Source organism: Balaenoptera physalus, assembly GCF_965194825.1.
Source record: "Balaenoptera physalus genome assembly, chromosome: 8".
Classification (NCBI taxonomy): domain Eukaryota; kingdom Metazoa; phylum Chordata; class Mammalia; order Artiodactyla; family Balaenopteridae; genus Balaenoptera; species Balaenoptera physalus.
In genome coordinates, this window is record NC_138887.1 from 102,342,173 (window position 1) to 102,361,239 (window position 19,067).

The 19,067-nt window shown below is 42.8% G+C and overlaps 1 protein-coding gene across 1 annotated transcript in view; it reads right to left on the reverse strand.

Annotated features, from left to right (window-relative positions):
• Positions 1-19,067, reverse strand: part of LOC309666056 (uncharacterized protein) — a 196,187-nt gene that overhangs the window by 29,514 nt on the left and 147,606 nt on the right. The window lies entirely within an intron of this gene.

A 19,067-nucleotide genomic window follows, 5' to 3' on the forward strand; every position in this document is an offset into this window, starting at 1 on the left:
CAGGCTACTGATGCGAAGAGAGGCCACGGTTTCCTTTTTCTCTGCTTTGAATGGCAGCCTTGACGTCACAACAGCTAGGAACCACTGGAAGAACAAATAAAAAGGCTCAAGCCAAGAGCGCCCTGCTCTGTTGCAGGGCCATTTTCATCCCGTTCTGGTATCTTCTGTGGCTGCAGAGAGTCAGCAAGAGCAGAGGTGAATGGCTGGAGCTTAAAAACAGAGGCGGCCTCTGGGCTGATAAAACAGACCTTTGACCATGTTAATCATCACCTTCAAGAAACCTGGATAAACCACAGCTCTTGCATTAAGCTTGTTTCTGACCAAGTGGACTCCCCAGGGAATGCCTGGAGTGATGTTGCTCACGGTTCAGACCTCTGCATTTTCCCCAAAGAGCTGAACTTCCTGTATTTCAAAGCGGACCTCTTCTAAGGGGGACTGCCACAAACGTCCTGAGAGAGGCAAGGAGCTCAGGAGAGCGGGCAGACAGTTTTTGCAAGAGACTTATTTTCTACGATAAAAACATCCTTTAGGGATTTTATAATTTAAGTTCAAGCAATTAAACATGCACGTTCAGCACCCAACTGCAGGTGTTTGAACAAATGGGTGAAAAATGTTCAGATGGCTGGCAGGCTTAATTCACCATTATCTAAAATGAGTTGTCTGTCTAAGTCATCACAGCAGTTTGAAAAGCATACTCTTTCATGTTTCAACCTTACATCAAAATTATAAATTATATTTAGCTACGTGAGTGTCGGATCACTTATTTCCATTATAAATGCAATGCTAACTGTAGACATACCGGGCAATCTGCAGGCAGGATCTGAAAGCATCATGCCACTGCTTTCATGGAACAGAGAACAGCTTTCTGTTGCCACATGTTTGCCCAAGTTCAGCCCTCTGCCTTTGAAGCAATAACAACTTTCACCAAACCCCAACTAGCCTAAAACCCACAGTGCTCGGGGTCCTTTGGGACAGCCAAAGCTCGAAAACCAGGAGCCGATGGGACGTCTTTGAGGTGTGTGTGCTGTAGCAGCACAACACACAGAGGGCAATGGAAACACCTGCTCTTATGACGTCTGTGCTCGTATTTAGAAGAGAAGTTCAGCAGAAAGAACAACACCTCTGAGCTACTTGGCCCCTTTTATAAGCTCTTTATTTTCTTGATTTTTTAAAAAATATTTATTTATTTGGCTGCACCGGGTCTTAGTTGCAGCATGCATGCTCTTAGTTGCAGCATGTGGGATCTAGTTCCCTGACCAGGGATTGAACCCGGGCCCTCTGCACTGGGAGCATGGAATCTTAACCAGTGGACCACCAGGGAAGTCACTCTTTTCTCAATTTGATGAGCACTCCCAAAGCATCACTTCCCTGTGGTCATCGGGTCCATCTTGTTTCAAGATAATCATCTGCCATGAAGATATACTCACTTTCAAAGATAAAAGAGGGCATAATTCTGATACAAAATTCTCATTTAAGACCCCCTACAACAGAACACACCCCTTCTTGACTTCAGGTTGTCTTGAACATCTCTCGTCTTCTGTAGGTATCTGAGGCCTATTTTGCAATCTGGTCTTTGGACTCAAATGATCTTTACCTGGGTAGAGAACAAATTCCATGCCTTGTTTCTGCTGTTTAAAAAAAAATCCAAGTATTTTCAGTGATTAAACAATGGAGAAGATACAGCAAAAATTATTTGTTAACTGCATTTTCTTTCAAATGACGGTTATGCTCAAGAGGTGAAACTTATTCTAGCCTTACCCTTGTTTTTATTTTATGAGCTTTTTATAGTTTAAGAACTGTAATTAAATTTCCTCAGAACTGATTTATTAAACTTAAGTTTTCAAGAAGAGAATGATGAGATTTCTTAAACTATTAAGTTTCCAAAAGGAAGACAAATTATTTTTATTCTAATATAAAAGATGAGAGACTGAAAGGGAAAATTTTTTCCATCTGTATTTTGATTAGAATTTTTTAATGTTCAAATTCTTGGTTATAAACGACAGTAAACAACCAGTCATTCATTAAGAAGCAACTATTGAAAAGGCGATATTTAAAGGAGAAAAAATAAAACATGATGTGATTAAAACCCCACGCACGTCTTCACTTCAAGGCAAACGCTGTGCCCATCTGGGTATTTAGAAGGTGCCAAATATCATTGGGATCTAGATTTAATTCATGTCATAAAGAAAGTACTGTTTAATTTGTTTACAAAAGACCTAGAACCTCATGGAAATGATGATGATGATATGGACATGAAGGGAACTCAACATTAAAATGAGGTACTGATTTTTAAATTATTTAAATATACAATCAGTCACAAACATGAACAAACTTTCAATGATCTAGTGTTCTACTCCTAATGAGAAAAGCTAATTTTAAAGATAACTTTCAGCTTTAATAGGTTTCTACTCTAATTTTCTCCTCTGTTCGGAAATCTTTAAAGGATAGTGGGTTTAAAAATCCTGGCTGCTTTTAGTCAGAAGGGCCAAATAAGGGACTTCCCTGGTGGCGCAGTGGTTGAGAATCTGCCTGCTAATGCAGGGGACACGGGTTCGAGCCCTGGTCTGGGAAGATCCCACATGCCGCGGAGCAACTAGGCCCGTGAGCCACAACTACTGAGCCTGCGCGTCTGGAGCCTGTGCTCCGCAACAAGAGAGGCCACAATAGTGAGAGGCCCGTGCACGGCGATGAAGAGTGGCCCCCGCTTGCTGCAACTAGAGAAAGCCCTCGTACAGAAACGAAGACCCAACACAGCCATAAATAAACAAACAAACAAATAAATAAATAAATGCCAAAGAAGAAGAGACAAGGTCTGTCCCGAGGGGACTCAAAGATGGATCGTGAGAATTTAAACCCTGGACATGTTACCTGAACTGAAGGCACTGTCTTTGCTCGCTTTAGTGGTGAGGCTCGGGAAGGACCCGAGCTCCAGAGCCCTCTCTTCAGGTGACAGGAAGTACGAAGTGCACTGATCCCAGCAGCTCCCAGCACATGCGCAGAGGTATCCACGTTCAGCTCCCAGCACATGCGCAGAGGTATCCACGTTCAGCTCCCAGCACATGCGCAGAGGTATCCACGTTCAGCTCCCAGCACATGCGCAGAGGTATCCACGTTCAGCTCCCAGCACATGCGCAGAGGTATCCACGTTCAGAAGTTAAGCCTGAGCTGCCCGACCTGCCGGCCAGGGTGGCCCCCCTCAGCAGGGTGGTGGCTTTCCTTCCACGCTCTGTTGCCCACTGAGTCTTACATGAACAGCAGACCCGATCCCTGATTTCAGTCTAAGGACACTGATGGGAATTTTCCATGAAATCTTCTTTAGGAACAGACAGCTATCGTAAACACCACAGAAATGAGCTCTCCCTTTCCAAATTCTTCTGAAAGTGGCAGAGAATATGTACAGCCTTGCTCTAAACTTATTTGTAACAAATAAAATAAAATAAAATAAAATAAAATAAAATAAAATAAAATAAAATAAAATAAAATAAAATAAAATAAAATAAAAGCTTCTCCTCCAGGTTATTACAACTCAACCAACAGTCATCATCCAACCCTATAATGTACACGAGACATCGGTTTTCACAAATTGTCTTTTGTACTTGTTAGGAAAAACTAACTTTCTATCTATCTATCTGTTCTTTGCCTATATGGAAACAAACTCATAATACTAATCTCCAAGAGTGATTCCGTGGTAGGTAGCTTTATAAAACCAGTTGCCCCCCCCCTTTTTTTTTTGGCCATGCCTCGTGGCATGTGGGATCTTCTTAGTTCCCCAACTGGCGATGGAACCTGTGCCCCCTGCAGTGGAAGCAAGGAGTCTTAACCACTGGACCGCCAGGGAAGTCTCTAAAACCAGTCTTTATGCTTATAAATCTACCCTCCAATAGGTAACAACAGAACAGCTCTGTCACTCTCCTTAATTTCTAATATGTACACGGAGAGGCAAACACAAGGTTTTATTGGGACTCTTACTGTACATGCTTCTTTTCTTCATAGCACATCATAACCTGCAGTTGCCTTTGTGCATTTGTACACCTGCCTGTTTCTTCCACTAGTTTGTAAATTCCATGAAGGCAGGATTAGTGTCTGTGTTATCCTTATATAAACACGGTGGGATGGATGGAAGGAGGGTGGGGAAGGGGCGGGGAGGGAAGAAGAAAGAAGTAGTAAGAGGAAGAAGGGAGGGAGGGAAGGAAAGGAAGAAAATCGTTGCAACAGCAGCTACACTGGTTTTAGCAAAGACAAGGAGTACTTTTACAGTTTCATCAGATTTTTCATTTATAGAATTTAAAATTCTTTATAACTATTATCTCATCAAATCTCATAATAACCCCAAGTGATCTTTTAGCATGAAATTAAAATTATTACGTATGACACGGAGGCACAAAAATAAGGAATAATTAGCTCCTAGATCTTTCATGTTTTATCTGTACAACAGCCACTACAGCAGGTCGTTCTGCTCACTGACTTTCCAGGTTATCTGTGTGTAAATACAGAGCTATGTTTCTTAAGTGAACAGTTTAAGAACTGCGACCAAGGTCCAGTATTTCTTCCCTTTTTATTCATTCAACATCTCTTGGAAACACAAAGCCCAATTTTAACTCTGGATATATCTATGTGAAGGCAGAACTAGTTCTCAAGCAACTCTTCTCATTTTTACCACCTACATAGAAATAAATGTAGCTTCTGGTAAAGGATGCCTCTCAATGAGGAAATCATTTACCAATAACAAGCAGGGTCACTGGGGGCAGAGGACAACATCAGACCTGACAGCCAGCAAGGCAGGTGGTGTCACTAAGAGGATGCTCGTGATCCCTCCCATCACCCGGCTCCAGGGCGAGCGTCCACGGAGCCCTCTCCTCACGCAGCAGGTCCTATGAGGGTGTGATGGGCACTGTCATCAACACAGGACTGAGGAGGGCTCGCCCGAGTTCACACAGCCCGTGACTGACAGAGTCAGGATGCAGCCCCAGGTCTTAAAGGCTGCGTCTGCTGCCTCACCTGGCCACCAGGCTGTTCACTGCTCAGGCTCTGAACCGGCAGGGCCGCAGGAAGTGGCAACAAAATCATCTGCACCGCAGAGAAAGTGTGAACACAGACAAGCCCAAACCAATCATCGTAGTTTTGAAGCATTTTGTCTAGGAACAGTTTCCGACAGGAAAGTTAACCTGCTGAGCCAAGCGCAGACCTAATCGGGTCCGTTTTTGCCACAAATGCCTAAAGCCCTTCTGTCAGGACAGAGACGAACCTCGACTCCCACCATCTGTGGCTGCCGTGGGAATTACGAGAATTAAAAGGAATAACGCACACCCTTGTGCACCTTAACGTTGTGGGTCTCCTGCGAAAACTACATTCAACCCCAGCTCCCATCTGAACACAACCAGACCAACCTTGGCAAGTCAGCTTTCATCTTGCTCAATCCTTTCAGTTTTTCTCTATCAATTTATCACAAAGTATTATTGGTTGACGGTCTACAATACATCTAGCATTCTTCTGATGACAAAATAAAAAACTCACTCCCTGTACACTCTGCACTCAAGTACTTTATGATTCAGAATTTTTTTCTCCCTTCTGGATGCCTATGATTTCTCCTTGACTGACTAGGGTTTAGAAAATATGGCCCGTTCACAACCATAGGAAGTTAACTGCACGGCACCCATCACAGAGCAAGAAAGGCAGAAAGCTGTCAGTTCTGACCGCTGGGCTAATTCACCTGGGTCCTGACCTGTGTATCACCAGTGTCCCAGGAATATAACCTTCCCCCCATCACACCCCCGATGGCAATCAGCTGTGACATGCTGATTCTGTGGGTAGGATGTCATGCGTTCCAGCTTCATTTGCAAGAGTATTTCCAGGTCCAACTGCCGCCTTGTGGCCACAGCAGAGGTCCTGACCCCTTCAGCCAGCTCCACTGGGAGATGGAATCAAGGCCACTGATCTATGATCTAATCCCAGTGCCAAGGTGAGTTTGTCAAAGCCCCTGAGAGCAAATTATGTTTTCCCTGCCTGGGGCTTGGTTTCTATGCTTTAAAAAGCATTCTCAGTATTTATTGCAGTAAAATTAAGCACTTGCAAATTCCTGCCAGATCCCCTGGAGAAATACGGTTTATTAACACAAAATAAATGCGGTGCCTGAAAGGCAGGAGACCCGGATTGTAGTTCCTGGCCCACTACTGATTCACTGGGTGGCTTCAGGCAGGGAACTTAAATCAACTGCATCGTTTTAAACGGGCACAGAGTGGACACTTGGCAAGTGGGCAGTGCCCTGTGAGGTCTGAGGCTGGTCCAGTGGCGCAACTAAGTCAGTGCAGACGAGGCCCTTTGCCAGGGCCCAGGGCCTTGAGTGCTGTTTTGTAGCTGGCTCAAGGTGGCCACGCTGAAATGTGACCATAAAATTTTTGAAAGCTTGAAGCTGAAGGAACTGGTTGAAACCTGTCCTTGAAAAGAGGGGCAGTCCCACATATTAGGTAAGAGCACAGGTTTTAGGAGCCAACTCTGTGGATTCGAATCCTGAGTCTACCATTTTCGAGCTTTAGTTTTCTCGTCTGTAAGATATGAATAAATACCATCTACCTGTCACAGGCTGTTGTGAGGATTAGATGCGTTAATTCTTGTAAACACTAGGTGAACATTAGCTATTAGCTAAAAGTTAACAAGGTATTAAAATCAAATGTAATAATTTATTAAGTATATATTTTTTCAGTTTCCAAAGCAAATTTATATAGAGTTTCAGTTGGAATGAATGAAACTCCATGAGAGAGGTAATAGTAAAATACCTAACCTTCTACACCCCTTTAGAGTTTGCAAGACACTTTCCCCTGTTTTCTTTGAGGCTCATATTCTCCTCATTTATTCTCTTACAAGTCACACTTCAGCAAAGTGACCAGGCAGATTGGAAAGACCAGAAGCAAAAAGAAAGATAAAACTTAAAAACTTTTTTTAAAATAAAAATCTCAATTGATAGGTTAAATAGCATTCCAGAAACAGCTGGAGAAATAATGCTTTAGAGGCCATCTGCATGCTGGTATCTCCATCTGAGACCTCTCCCCTGAATTACAAACTTGAATATCCACTTGCCAACTCAACATCTCCACTGGAATTGCAACAGGCATCTCAAAGTCAACACGACTAAAACAGAACCCCTTCTTTTTCTCCCCTCTCCCCATAAACAAGATAATGGGTAAACTGTGATATATTCACACCTCTGGAACACTGCAGCAATGTATACGAAGGAACTGCAGCTATACTCCCAACAACATGGGTGACTTTTATAAACATAATATGGGGGAAAAACATAAGCTACAAAAAACTACACATGGTGTGACACCATTTTTTACGTATCTCAAAATACCTTTAGCAATGCACATTTGTGTGATAAAATTTATATGTTTGTTTAAGATAAATCGAGGGAATTAAAAACACAAATTTCAGAATTGTAAGGAAGCTGGAGAATAGTGGGAAGGAAGTTCACAGAGGGATCCAGAAGCATCTGTAATGTTCTAGTTCTTAAAGTAGGTGGTGGGTCACTGGAGTACATTTTTTAAAACTGTGCTTTAGAGCTTACTTGTATGTTATGCATAATCTTTTGTATATATCAAATAATCAACAAATTAAAAAGACAGAAATACAACCCGTAAAAATGAACTGTGTTGAAAGTTATACTTTAAAACAAACTAAGCGGTGAAGGAGAGTAAATCTTGGTAAAAATATGAAGAAATTAATGTATACTAATAAAGTTGGGTTATGGAATGTAATTATTTTTACAAGGATGAATAAAACCCATATGTAATACATGGATCAAATGCCAAGGGAAAAAATGACTAGGTTTAGAGGTCAGAACAAATTTATTTATCGGGGATCTTTTTTCTATTTCGCTAGGCTTTCTTTCTTAAAAAGAAAATGGACTGATTGATATTACTTGTTTAGTGTTCCCTGTTTAGCAGGTGGACGAGCCAAGGCCGCTAAGGATGAGAACATCTCCCTGTCCTGCCCGGGCTTGGGTCTCTCGAGGCTTGTCCAGGAGAAGCTCAGCACCTCACCTGGTGAAGGCCCGTGATTTTGGAGTTACCCTCCTCTCCCCCATCAGCACTGATAGCGGCAGTTTATTGTAGACACACTTAAAATATATGCTTTCTTTTTTCTAGAGCATCTAAGTTGCAATTCTTAAAACGAACACAGCATCAGAGTCTATTTCAGAAGGAAGTGACCAAGCTCAAAGCAGCACTAGGCATGATGTGCCTTGTTTATTTATCTGTTCGAACAGGCAATGAAACAAAAAGAGGCCTGTGCATTTCTTGTGCTTTTCAAATAGGAACTGGATCTATCTGAATGGCCAGGGAGGAGAAGACAGTTTGATTTAGATTTGGCATGGGTTTAGGGGAAGAAATGTCTTTGTAACTGGTCCTAAATATTATGGCAACTTGGACTGAGTTAGTCTCCAAGGGAGAAGTCGCCACATGTTATAACAGAAGCCAGTGGGCTTGGCAAGGAAGGGAATGAAAGAATTACAATTAAAGCAACACCATTCTTCCACCATGGCGAAGATGCGCTGGCCAGGACCATGGCCTGTCCTCCTTTTCCACGGCTGATCAAACTAAGCACTGCCCTTTCAAATCAGTCTTTATCATCATGTTCTGAAGAACACTAAATGCTGAGATTAATGTTAATTTCTAATGAATTCTTAAGGAGAACTTTTTCTTCCTCCTTACTAAAAAAAAGAATAAACGATTCAGAACAGAGATTCAAAAAGAGGAGTGCCAGCAAAAATTCTGTTAAGAAGGTTGACAGAGTACATCTTTCAAATGTACTTATTAATTCTGGAGCTCCAATAAGATAAGATTGTGATCTGTTTTGATGCATGCTTCCGCCCCCCCGCCCCCCCATTTAAATTTCTGAAAGTTAGATTCTTGCCTATCTGTCTTGCTATTTTAACTGGTCATTCCCAAACATAAACTGCCCCACTTTGAAGCTTTCCAAAGCTAAGAGGAGGTGAAGTCTGGCACAAAGCAGGCTGTCAGTGAGTGTTTACTGAGTGAATCTGCATTTTTGCATGGCCTTGAGTAGAATGTAAATCCTAAGGCTTCTTACATTAACAGTAATTTTTCGGTCAACATCATCATAACTTACAATTTCCACGAGGAAAAATAAGCTTATATAAATGGTACTGAATACAGTATCTAGTTTTCATTTATGAGAAGCAAAGGAAAAGAATATTGAGAAAAAGAGACAAAATATAAATATTAAATCATACAGTTTCATTTTACAAAGTGGTTTTCCACGTATACCACGTACTTCACTACAAAAGAAAGGAGATATATATGTTTGTGAGATAGGTAGGTGACAAACTAAGGGGTGTGTGTGTGCATGTGTGCAAGACCAAGAAAGCATGAGAGAAAGACACAGACGGAAAGAGAGACAAAGAGGAACCTGGAATAATTAAAGAAACAGAGAGTTTAAGGAATGTTTTAAAAATACATAATTGATGATTCCTTAAAAGCACCAGGATTACTTAGATGTTGCCCTAGACCAGTGTGGCATACCAGCTATGAAAAGTCGGTCCTGAATGCTAATGACAGGGATGTACACAGCATCATGCAGACTTCTTTTGGGAAGGAGAGTTACTGACAGAGCCATGTGGCACTGACTGAAGCCCAGGCTGACAGGCTCATCTTGAGGAGAAAACATCCTCCACTAGGTGCCTGAGGGCTAAATCCACATGCGGCTGTAATACCCTCTCTCCCCATCCCCATGGCTATTTGGGAGTGATCTCAGAGAACAGAGTGAGTGAGTCCGTCAGTCACTCAACATATATGTCTAAGAACCTACTACGAGTCAGGCACTGCACTTGGTAGATGCAGAAATATGATGAGGAACTCAGTGAAAAAAAAAGTTCCTGCCCTCATGGACACCAGGGAGCTGGCAGCAGAGGCACAGCAGAGTGACTGAGAACACGGCTGGGGTCATTAGCTGAGGTTTAAATCCTGCCCTGGAAACACTGTTTAACTCCCTAATTATTGCTTTCTTTATATGTAAAATGGGATGATAATGTTGAGAAGATTCCACGAGATCATGTTTGTAAAGCACTTCAAACAGTCCCTGGCACACTAAAGGCCCCATAAATGACAGTTAGGAAGGTTATTTCCTCACAGAGCTGAAGGACCCACACAAAGAAGTTTGCCATCTTCTTCCCCAGAACACACCCCAAATTGTTGGACAAGGAACTAAGCCACATCGCCACTTGATCACATTTCTGTATGACTTTTGGCAAATCAGGTAGTCATCAGTGTCACTGAGCTAGACAGGAAAGTCTAGTCGCTAAAAATATACCCCAGCAAGAATATACCCCATACTGTTGCTGTAATGGGAATGTTTTCTGTTTCTCAAGGAGGTAGCAAGGGAGTATCATTGGAAGGCCTCTTGAAAAATCACTTAGAGCATTTCTCTTTTAAAACAAGCCCTACCAAAGCACCACTAACCATGATGAAGGTTCTAGATGATGGCTCCAAAGGGACAGATGAGAGGCCACATTCAGGACATCTCAGACTGAGAAGCAGTAGAGCAGAAGGGTTAGGAGCACCGCCTCTGCAGCCAGGCTGCCTAGGCCCCACGCCTGGCTCTCTCACTCACCTGCCGTGCAGCAATGACCATGCTGCTCACTGGGGCTCGGTGTTTCAAATCGGTAACAGGGGGTTAATATCAGTCCCTAGCTCACTGGGTAGTTGTAAGAATTAAAATCACTAACATCTGTGAAGCAATTACGATAGACCTAAGCCCTAGAAAATAGTCCATAAATGTTAGCAATAATTATGCCTGGCAAACCCAGTAACTTCATTATGCTGCTAATAAGCATGTGAGAGCCAAATAGCAAGAGAGCAACTGAGCCACACCCGAGGAGTCGGGAGTTCTCTCCTTGGCTCTCACATCTTCTTTCTGCATCACACTGGGTGCACCACATCCCTTCTGTAATTCACTTTCCTCATCTACACGACAAGCAATATACATCTCCACCAGGAATGCCTAGAGGGGCCTGATGCCGTTTTTTGCTAACATCAACAGCAGCTGAACAGTTTAAATTTCTGTATCTTCCTGTCTATATTAGTCAGAGTTTTCCAGAGAAAGAGAGCCAATAGGATGTGGTGTGGAGGGGGCGGGGGAGAAAGAGACAGAGATCAAGAGATGGAATTTTAAGGAATTGGCTTAGGCCAATTCCAGTGGGGTTTGACAAATCTGAAATCTGCAGGGCAGGCTGGTGACCCAGGGAAGAGCTGATGCCGTGGTCTCAAGCCGGCAGGCAGTCTGGAGGCAGAATTCCTTCATCCCTGGGGGACAACAATCTTTTCCTCTTAAGGCCGTCAGTGGATTGAATGAGGCCCACATACCTTATGGAGGATAATTTGCTTTACTCAACACCCCTGATTTAAATGTTCATCTCAGCTAAAAATACCTTCAACAGGTATTTTTATACACCTTCTTGACTGGTGTTTCACCAAACACCTGGGTACTGTGACCCAGCCAAGCTGACACATAAAATTAATCGTCACACTATCCTTTCAGAAGAGATGGTGTTCAGATGGTTCTTTGCTGCAGGAAAAGCCTCTAAGAATGCACAGCAACTTCACTTTCTGAGACCAGATTAGAGGCAAGAAATTCAGATGAGGCAACCATTTCTTTAGAGATGAATTCTAAGGCTGAAGAAAAACCTTGAAAGCAGACATAGAAGATGGTACCTGAATAGTAAGTAGGAAGAGTCAGGAGAATGTACTCCAGTCCACAGAAAGGACAAGCCTTTAGAACAAGGGCTGCAAACTCAGTACCTATAAGGGCCAGACAGATAAGACAAATGAGTGAAACGAACAGGGTGGGGGACATGCAGAGTGCACACCCATGTAAAACTGCTCCCCAGCTTCTGGCCGAGGAAGGCTCCAAGTCCACCTTGCTTTCTGCAACAGCCCAGGGGCACACACAAGCGTGATCCAGTGGGAGGACCATCGACTTTCGGTCAGGTCAAAGGAGCCCTGTCTCCCTATTCTACCACTCATTAGCAGCATGACCTAGAATAAGTTCCTTAAAACTCTCCAGGCCTCTGTTTTGTTTGTAGAATGAGGTCACTGCCACTTACACTACAGAATTATTGTGAACACCCAGGGAAAAGCGGCCAAAATGTGACAGTTGATATACATGCTTCCTACTTTGCTTTTATTAACCACCATTTATATGGCACTTACTATGTGCAAGGCACTACTTTGCAACTCATGTAATCCTCACAACAACCCCACGAGGCAGGTACTCATTTTACAAATGAAGCAGGGAAAGGGTAAATCATTTGACCAAAGACACACAGCAGAGAATACTAGAAGATTGTCAAAAGATATAAAACAAGAGGACTATTAGATGCTATAATAGATTCTATCCCTCCAGCTACCAGAAGATTCTTTGTCTTTTCTTTCAACCTAAAATTTGTTGCAAGTGTAGGTGATGCTTGCTGCCAGTACCCATTGACTCCCACTCACTCCTCCACATCTTGCATGCCCCACCCCCATTACTCCATGAACCTCTCCCCTAAAGGCACTCATGACTCTGGGCTCAGCAATCCGAAGGCCTCTCACAGTCCTCCCCTCCTTACCCCTGCATTAATTAGTGGGGCACCTCTCAACAGTTCCTCTCCCCAGCACCAACGTCCACTGGCCTTCTAAGACTCTGAAATTGCCCGTTTTCCCCTTTGAAAGCTCCTCCGTGGTCTCCTCCCACCCCTTAACGCCTCTCAGAGGTGAGTCCTGGGTCCCGTTCACTCTCTCCTCGTGCTCCAGCTCCCTTCTCTCTCTGACGCTGTGCACGCAGTCCGTGGAAATCACGTTTGCAACTCACACACCTCAGTGCCCAACCGCCATACCTACGCCACAGGTAGTGACCGACCTCCACGCTGACCCTCTCCACTCCAAGTCCTGCCAGCAACCTGTGTGACATTAACCTCCACATGAACACCCATCCAGCATGGGTCTGTCAGCTCCTTAACCTCCTCACATCCCACGGCCAGCTCCCCCCTCCTCTGGAACTGTCCACTCCAACGACCTTGCTCTCTTACTATCACTTGAACTGCTTCACTTCTGAACTAGTACATGCTGATGTCCCTCTCTCTGACCACGATCCCCTCTCCTTCAGCTCCCTTTACTATTTAGGATACCAGATGGTTACTTAGGATAGCCAAACCTAATAATCCTAAACCCCACACCTGATCCTTCCACCGTGTCCCCTAGGAAAGTACCAGCAACAACCCAGGGGCCCAGTTAGAAACTTACATGTTAACTTTTATCCTTCTCTCTCCCTCATCTCCCAATATCCAACAACCCCGCAAATTCCATATGTCTACCATTCTTAAACATCAACCAGAGTCTCTCTATCCGGATCATCCTCACCTCTCATCTAGAATCCTCTCTCCAATGAACTCGTTCGTGACCAGTTTTCCTGCTTCCGGTACTTGCTTCCCTAAAATCTGTTCTCCAGCAGACAGAACGGTCCTTCTAAAACATGAGTCTAATCACATCACCCCAGTGCTTAAAACCCATGAATACTTCCCATGTCCTTAAAGAGATGATCAGATCCCCTAATACAGCTTATGGGGCATTTCTTGATTCTAGCTGCTGCCCGCCTCTCCGGCCTTATCTCCTGTTTTCTCCGTTTCAGCGCCACATAATTTCCAGTTCTTCAGATGTATCATGCGTCTCTCTTGCCTCTGGGGTCTTGGTACATTCTAGTTCCCCTACCCGGAATATGCCTTTTTCTTCCTTTTTACCTTGGCACTCATCATGCGAGTGTCGTGTTAAGTACTATACCTTCCTTCAGAGACTTCCTGGTCCCCAGACTTGGTTAGGTCCCCCGGGTTGGTGTTCCTGTAGCAAATCTGCACTCCCCCCCCCCGCATCACAGTCACCCCACAGTATGGAGTCTCCCTCACGAGCCTGTTCTGTAGGGTAAGACTATGGCTCTCTCGTTCAGCACTGTATTCCCACTGCCACACGGTGCTCGTCCATAAGGACACTCAACAAGTATGTGTTGAATAAAGGAGCACGCAGCTGATTCTTAAATCCCTGTCTCCGATCCTCTTAACTTTGTCCTTGAGATTCGGCTCCACAACTCCATTTGCCCGATGGATGTCTTACCAGTATCTAAACTGAACATGTACAAAGTGGACAGGGATCATCTTCTCTCTCACATCTGCTCTCTTCAAAACCTAGTACAGTAGAAAGAGCACAGGCATGGAAATCAGGGATGCCTGGAATATGCTGCTCTATATCCTATTAGCTGGGCAGCTTTAGACAGATCTTTCTCCGAGCCTTAGTTTTCTCATCTCTGAAATAAGGGCAAAAATACCAACCTCATAGGATTAGTCTAAGATTGAATGAGATAATGTACGTGAAATGCCTGGCAAATGACATAGAAATAACAAATGGCACCTGAGTTCAAAAATCTGGAGTAGGGGCTTCCCTGGTGGTCCAGTGGTTAAGGGTCCGCACTCCCAGTGCACGGGGCCTGGGTTTCCTCCCTGGTCAGGGAACTAGATCCCACATGCATGCCACAACTAAAGAACCTGCATGCTACAACGAAGACCTGGTGCAGCCAAAATAAATAAATAATAAATAATAAAAAAAAAAATCTGGAGCAATGCTGTTTCTATCCTCCTCCCCGCCAGGCAACCCCTCTCATCCAGGCCCATTCCAGTCGTGCCCCTTCACTTAGGCCCCCTGCACCTCCCTCCTGGACTATCACAGCAGCTCTGCTGGGCTTCCCTGGCTATGGTTTTCTCACTGTCCAGGCCACCCCACACACTGATTCCAGAAGATCCTATTGTCATTCACCTGACCAAAATTCTTCAACTGTTCCCATGACTTAGTATCCAGTCTAAATCGTTTAGTCGTAAGCCTTCACAGCCCTCCCGGGTCAGCCTCAGCTGACCTTTGCTGCCTTCTCTTCCCGTTAGTCACTTATACACACACTGTTGCCCAGCAACAACACATTAGTCACTGCCCACTCAGCGCACCAGTACTTCCCATCCCTTTCTATATGTCTCTGCCCATGTGTCCTCGGACTCAGACCCTCGCAGTCCTCAAGTCCAACACCACCTTTCTTTGTCCGGCCAAAGCCTCCTCGATCCATGATGCATTTCTTGATGGCCCAGCCTGAGAAAAATCTCTTCTACAAATGTGTAGTGTGTTTGATTTATCTCTTTTCTTTTATACATTTTATCTCTCTTCTCTATGTTTATCTGTGCACGGAACCTTAGCTGCAAGCTCTCCGCGGGCAGCATGATGGCCAGGCCCACACTGTCATGCTCAGGAAAGGCACCCAGGAAACAGCAGCTGAATGTGCACACCCACAGGGTCCTGCTGAGGATGTACCAGCACCTGGGGGGGTTGCAATCATCAAGCTTCTGCTCAGCTCCTAGAACAGTGCCTGGCATAGAGCGACACTCCACAAATAACTGTTAAGTGAACTTATCCACAGGGAGATCACCTATTGGCTGTGGGACAGAAATTCTGTCCCTGCGGAATAAAACACGAAAGAAGACCTGAGGAAGCCTTTTCTCTCCCACCATATACTTAGGATGCAGGCCAGCTTCAAGTTCACTGTCTCCCAAAAGCTAGACAGCTACTCTCAGGAATCAATATGGCATGTAATGCTTTGGTATATTTAATGTGTCAAAAGTACTCAATTTTAACATGTAAGTAAGAATCATTCCTCAAACATAATGTCCTTTGGAGAACACGGAGTTATTCTAACAATGTCCAAAATCTTTTTCAGACCTCACCTTTTATATAGCCACAACTTCTTTTGTTTTAAAAAAAAAAGAAAAAAAGATGTCTATTACAGAATGAACACCTTTTTTCATAAGGCTTTCAACTAGCTGAGAATTAAAGAATTTCAGAAATAAAATTCCCATCTCCTTATCCTTAAAGTAGAAGGTGTTTTTCAGGGCTTTCATTTCCAAAATTCTATTATGTAAGCCACTTTATAAATCATGTACACAACAATCCTCATTTTTCCATCAAGTTTTAACTCCCCCCCCTCCAACTCCGCCGGGCTCTGGCGACACCATGCACCGCGTGTATCTCTGTTATAGTACTTGTCAATCTGTGATGTTACCTCTTTATATGTCATTTATCCCACTCAACTGTCCTCCTGGAGGCAGGCCCCTGACATGCCCGTTTCTGAATCTGCAGTGCTGACTGCTGGAATGTAGTCAGTGGCTCAGTAAATGTTTACATGAATCAATGACTCAAATCAGTTAGTGGATCATAAACCTTTTCATCAGACCTAACTACTGGCTCCTTCCTACCCTCCAAGGCCAGAGAATTCCCACCACTGTGGATAATAAAAAAGGATGGGAGGCTTTAAGGCAATGGCGAAAAAAAGTTTTGAATGTGTCCTTGGCAAAGATGGCATTGCTGTAGGAGAAGTTTAAATTCTTCCCAGCTAACACAGTACTTTAAGGAGGCAACATCCATTTGCATGTCTATGTGTCTTTTGCTCTGTGAGTTAAAATATTAATTGCATTACTTTAGAGTCACACCTTATACATGTGCTTCATTTAATTCGTTTATTTAGTTGCCCTGAAATATATACTGATGGGTAAAAACAAATTAGTGTAGATCACAACTTTAAAAAGATAGTTAGGGAAGCATCTAGTTCAATGTCCAAATTACATGAAAAAGCCAAAAAGACCCGCCCACTCAGCACCGTGTATCCTTCAGTGATTAGGAAATGAGCTACTTTTCAGGTATCATCCGATCATACAAACTGCTGTCAGTGTCCCCAGAATCTACAGACTGCTCTTTCCAACATTCAACAACATAAGCACATCTTAGTTTCCAAGAAACCTCATTACAGGTCGATGACAAATTTGAAAAAATACTCTAAATAAAATTATAGACAATGACTGTGACATTTGGGCTTTCCAAATATATTGCTATGGGTTTAAGAAACACATTTCCACATCACAGAGAGTTCTAAAAGTCAGCATATTCTGAGAAGTCCATTATCTACTGCTTGGGGAGGCTTAACAGAGAGTGTTAAGGACCAATCTTTTTAGATAACTGGTGGCACTTTGCTAGTTTTTGTATATGAAAACTGAAAACAAAAATAACCAAAGATTTTAGAATTTTTCAGTTATAATAAATTTTCTATCAAAGACAGAAAGTATTATTTCATATTCTCTTAAATATTTTTAAAAGCAGCACATATTTCTTCCATTTAAAGGTGTGGAAACCGAGGCAAGAAAGCTCAATCATTTTGTTAGAATACTCTATGTTTCAAAAGCAGTTAAAGCCATGACCCCAAACTACAACTAAACTCTCCAATAACCTATTCTCATGAGAAAAGGTTTGAAAGGCTTATTGCTTAACTGAAGGATAATCAGTGTTAAGTTATTTCAATGACTGGACCAAAAAAGCTGCAGTAGACCAGTAGACCACTGAGTATCTTGGAGATCTGTTAACCTCTTTGTCCACAACTTCCCTTGAGATTATATATATATAGGTATATATATATATAATAATAATTAACAGGTGTCCTTGGTTTTGGTAAGAAATAATATTCCTGTACATCCTCACTGGAGAGCTACACGCTGCCATCTTCTACATCATGCCTGGTGGAGTGTAAACAATTTTTCATGAAAAAACAAAATCAATAAAAGTAGAACCCCCCACTTTTTCTGCCAGTAGTGCCCTCAGCGACAAAAGGGGCAATGACACCAACAAAGGGATTACAATACTCTCAGACATAATTCAAGCAGAATTCTAAATGGATAAATTCATTTTATAAACTTTTTTTTTTTTTTTTTTGCAAGTGCCTTGCATGCTTATGTTACTATTCATTCTGAGATAGACAGATCATCAATGACCTTCTGGGTCACTGACTAGAGAGAAAGCCGACTATAAAAAAGAGTGGGAGAAAAATAAGAGGGGGGGTTGCTTCCTTCCACCCCAGACCCCCTACTGCCTTGAATGAAAGAAGACAGATGGCAGCCACCTTCCCCTTTAATTAGGAGGGGCAGCTCAGAAGGGGACAGCCCTGCTCACTTGGCACCATCTTTAACAAACTGTTTCGATGGTAATGCTCTGCTCGTTCACCCTTGTTTCAAACTGTTCTCAATCTTTGATTTATAAACCAAATCTCTGTAAATTTAATTGTGAAAAACTATAGCTCTGAGCACAACACTATACAGAAAGAAGGTACTTAAAGATGTTTGCTGAATTAATAATTCACAGACATTCATATAGGGAGCCTGGAGTGTTTCAAATGAAATACAGACACCTCAAGTCCTACCATCACCACTTTGAGATAAAATGGGAACTCCCACGGCACAGAAGCCCGAACTTAAATTCACACTGTATTCCACACTAGATTTAAAAGTAAGACCCCTGACTTCTGCTTTCCAACGCCACACTACAGACATGCTGCCCCCTTCTACCTTCAAAGTGTCACTCTTTAAGTTCAGAGAAGTCAAGAAAATTCTCCGGTAAAAGCAGTCCATTTTATGAGGAAGGATAATTTTAATTACAAATCACAAACCACTCTGCATTTCTATTCGTTTTGCATTTTCAAAACCACAGAACTTTGTATTAAAAATTTATCAAGCCATGTAACATCTTTGGAGACAGGATCAGCATAAAAAACAAACAAACAAAAATGTAAGACAGGGGCCAAGTGTCAGAATTAGGCTGATGTCACAGAATCTTCTGTGTAGGAGATGAAGACTCTTAATTATTATTTTTTAAAGTTATTAAACATATTTTCTATAAATCTGCAAGGCACGAAACTTTCTAACATGAAGGAAAAACTCGGTTAGGACTTTATACATTTTATCCCATTTTTATATTAAATTTTTTTTCCCAACATCGTTAAATAATTTGTATTCTTCAGGTCCTTTCCATTTCCTGACAGGCTTTAAAATTACAGCCTTTTATCCAAGAGCCATTCATTCCCACCTAGTGTCTGCAGTTCCCACGTGCAGACACCCCCGTCCTCATACCTGTCTTGTACACGCACCCTTCCTGCTTCCCAATGGAAATAAGGGC